Source organism: Lygodium microphyllum, chromosome 7, assembly GCF_053477565.2.
Source record: "Lygodium microphyllum isolate KBCC chromosome 7, Lygodium_microphyllum_v1.1.10, whole genome shotgun sequence".
NCBI lineage: Eukaryota > Viridiplantae > Streptophyta > Polypodiopsida > Schizaeales > Lygodiaceae > Lygodium > Lygodium microphyllum.
Genome location: NC_141141.1, coordinates 79300645 through 79304885, shown reverse-complemented (window position 1 = coordinate 79304885; position 4241 = coordinate 79300645). Strand labels below are relative to the sequence as shown.

The window sequence follows — 4241 nt, the reverse complement described above, 5'->3', positions numbered from 1 at the left end:
ATGATTTGGATACCCCATTTTGCACACATAGCAGACTGTTTATATGAGTTGCTTCGAAAGGGGCAGAAATGTTTTTGGGATGAGAGCCACACTAGAGCCATGCAGAAATTGAAGAAGTTATTGTAGATTGCTCCTACTCTCAGGAAAGCGGATTATAATTGCGAAAGGCCTATTATATTGAGAGTTGACACTAGTCCAATTGGCATAGGTTGGGGGCTGTGGGTCAAGATGATGCAGATGGAAATAGGTACGCTATTCAGTTTGGGGTGAAAGTCCTAAAGGAGAGATAGAGGAGGTATCTGAAAATTAAGAGGGAATTACTGGGAATTTTTACGGCTCTCAAATGTGACAAGAAGTACTTTATTAAAGCCACAGTTGTGGTAGAGACAGATTGCTTGCCATTGATAGGTATGATTACGAGTTGCTCTATTCCGAATATAGCCATGCTGAGATGGATCGCATACATCAAGTCATTAAATCCAGAATTTAAACACGTAGCAGGGAAGGATAATCCACTGGCGAATATGCTGTCTAGAGCCAGATATGATGATGAGGAGACACTACTTGCAGAAGAGGATGATGCAAAAATTTCAGCCACTATGGTTGATCATGTTTGCCATGTCTATGATATTGTGGCTTTCATAGAAGAACTCTATGTTGGAGATTGGTTATATTGGCAAGTACCTTAGTACACTAAGAAAAAGAGATGAATGGATAGATGAAGAGTTCAAGAAGATCAGAAGGAAAGCCTATGGTTATTTTCTCAAGGAAGGATTTCTTTGGAAGCACCCGAAGAAAAGAGGTGGATTATCCTTACGGGTTGTCTGCGATAAAGAGACCCAGTTATTACAGGTGATGAGAGAGTCTCATGAGAGTCCTTGGGCTGGTCATAGAGGAGTGTGGGCTACTTATGAGAAAATCAAGGAAAAATATTGGTGGAAAGGCATGTACAGAGATGTTTCTCGCTCTGTAGAGACTTGCAGAGACTGTCAGATGTATTCTGTAGTGCATCATCGAGATGAGCTTCATTCGACCTATCCTCTATGCATTCATTATAAGTGGGTAGTTGACTTATTTACTATGTCGATGGGTCTATGGCAGATGAGATATATTGTATTGGCTAGAGAGGATCTTACCAATCATGTTGAGGGCAGACCTTTGAGAATGACAACCACTAGTACAGTGTGTAAGTTCTTATTGAAAGAAATTTTCTATAGGTATGGCTATGTGGGTAAGATCACTGCAGATCGCGGTGAATTAGATGCAGATGAAGCTAGGGAGTTTTTCTCTCAACTAGGAATCAAGTTGGCTCTAGCCATAGCATACAATCCAGAGTGAAATGGAAAGAGTAAAAGAGGGCATCCGCTCTGATAGTGAAAGCATTAGCCAAAGCATGCAGAGGATGGATTGGAAAATGACCGAGACTTCTACCATTTGCTTTGTGGGTTGATCATACGACTCACAGTGTTACCACAAGATATGTGCCTGCAGAGTTGATGTATGGTCAGAAACTGGTTATGCCTACTGAGACTTGTGCTTTGACTTGGTCAATTTTACCTTGGCAGGAGGATTTGATGAGAGAGGAGCTCTTAGCTCTTCGGATTTGGTAGTTGGAGAGAAGACCAGAGGATATTCAGCTAGCTATTGACAGGTCGATGGTTGCTAGACTAAGAAATAAGGACAGGTTTGATAGCAGGCATCACTTGCAGCCTAGAGCAATAGAAGAGGGAGACTGGGTATTAGTCTTTGATAGCAGCCTTGAAAATCAGCATACTGCACTTCGGAAGATGGTGAAAAGATGGTTTGGGTCGTACATAGTCAGACATGTCTTTGATAATGCAACATATGAGCTGACAGAATTGGATGGGACAGTGCTTAGAGTGTCTATTGCAGGAAAAAGAATCAAGATTTTCAAGAAAAGAGATGATGAGGATTATGCATTCGAAGAATTTGCAAGAGAAGAGCAACGAGAAAAAACTCCAGTAGAAGAGACAAATGATATGACAGATAATCTTGCTGATATACCGGAAATAGACAATGAAGAGATTGATCTATACATGGATCTTGATGACAATGATCATCGGTAGTTGGCCCATTCGGAGGATACGTAAGATCAGAGGGGGTGGATGTCGTACTGCTGTGCATCCGAGGTGTGGAATCCACCAAAAAGTTATGTGTGTGACATTTTTTACTTTGTACATACTTAGTCGTTGTGTTTGCATTTTGTTCTATGTGGGCAGTATAGTAGAGAGAGGGGTCTTCTACTGCCTTTCCTTTCAGCTAGGGTTGCACTTGATAGATCCTCCTTCAACAATGGTGGGCATGCGATGTCTTCTATGAATTTTCTTGGCTTGCCATTTCCGGGCGAAAAGAAGGAACGATCACTCTGTCAATGAATTCAAATGCATGGAGTGCCTCATTAGGTCAACCATATGGAAGGCTGTGTGTTGCTTCTTTTTGCTAGGCCTAGTGCCAGCTGTTCTAGGTGGACGAGGATTGGAACTTACAAGGGTTCATGACTATGATGATGGCATTCAGTACAACCATACACTTGCTCAAATACTTGTGGAGTACGCTTCTGTGGTGTATGTCAATGATTTAGATTCTCTCATTGCTTAGAATTGCTCTAGGTTTGATGGCTACACCAAGGGTTTAAGATTGGTGGAGCTTATAGTTGATGTTGAACACTGCCTACAGGCTTATGTGGGGCTTGTTGAAGACTTGAATGCAATTATGATTGCATTCCGTGGAGCACAAGAGAATAGTATTCAAAACTGGATGGAGGATCTAGATTTTAAGCAACTTGATCTGAATTATCCAAGAGTTACAGGTGCAATGGTACATCGTGGATTTTATACAACCTACCATAATACCACCCTTCATACAAGAGTAGTTGGTGCAGTTATGTCTATACTTGATGAAGTGGAAGGATTGGACATTATGGTTACAGGACATCCTATGGAGGAGTGCACTACAGGCTTGTGATCATTACGGACTGCAACTCCAGGAGGGCTATTGCTCAAGCATTGCCTAGAGGAGTTGCTAGAGATAAAGACATCAATAGCAGGGCATTAACATGGATGTTTTGTTCAACATCATCATATTGCAATAAGTGGGAAGTCAGCGACGACTGACAGGACTTGGAAGCTGCATACATAATACTTAAGCCATTTCGAAAAGTATGCCTTGTGCCATCTTTGCTACTATCCTAACCAACAACAACTACTATCAGTTGCCAACTAAACACACTCGTGTAATTGCTGGAATCATTTCATCTTCACCTTCATCAGAACTATTAAGACCTTAATATTTTCTAGTGTTGCGGAGAACATGCTGTTTCGGTTCAAATATGTTTTGTCCGAGCTCTAATGACCACCAAACCTATCTACCCAAGATAGCTATTGTGGGAGGAGTCGCTTTTCAAGTCAAAAGGAGGCGTGTTGTAGGCTGCCTTGGGGGGGGAGGAGAAAAAAGCAATGAACGGAAAGGGACTACAACTTATCAGATCTGCATCCAGAGGAATTCTCCACAGAGCTTCATGAGCCCACAGATTACGATCATTTGCCTGATCAGGATTCCAGAGAGCTCCCTCCAGGATGGGATGTTGAAAATTTCTCTCCAGAGTAGTGGAGTCTTGTGCAGTGTAATTCTGAATTTTGCGAGTACTGGTTCAGTGGTTATGAAATCCTTCCATTCAAGGGACAAAACCTGAATCCTGATGCTCCTTCCTTGGAACTTTCACCTAATAAACTTGACGGAGATGAAGGGGACTGATTATTTGACAGGTGACAGTATTACTCTGTCAGAGGATTGAAATTCTCATCTAGGCATCAATCCACATTGAACCGAAGGTATGTTGCAGAATTGCAGAGAAGGCTAGCTGTTAAAAGTGACCCTTCGCTACAGAAGGTGAGATAGTTGGACAGGCTACACAATGATAACATATCTAAGGCAGGGACAGCAAGGAAGATTTGAGCTAAAAGATGATAGCATATGCAAGGTAGGCTGCAGAGAAGGGGAGCTTTAGTGGCAGTAAGCTCTTTGAGAGCAATCATGTGTGCACATGGGTAAGGTGCTGAAGCAGGTGGTAGAAGGAAACAACAGCCTTTGTGTTGAAGTGAAAAAATTCATTTTGCAAAAAGCTTTCTGTCAGTTGTATATTGTGTACTACATGCCTACTGTATGTCTACTGAGAGAAACTGCTGTAACAAATGTAGAAGCAGGGAACGTTCTCAGGGATG

The 4241-nt window shown here is 41.9% G+C and overlaps 1 pseudogene; it reads left to right on the top strand.

Annotated features, from left to right (window-relative positions):
* The first annotated feature begins 2376 nt into the window (after positions 1-2376).
* Positions 2377-2985, top strand: LOC148033621 (lipase-like; annotated as a pseudogene).
* Positions 2986-4241: the final 1256 nt, after the last annotated feature.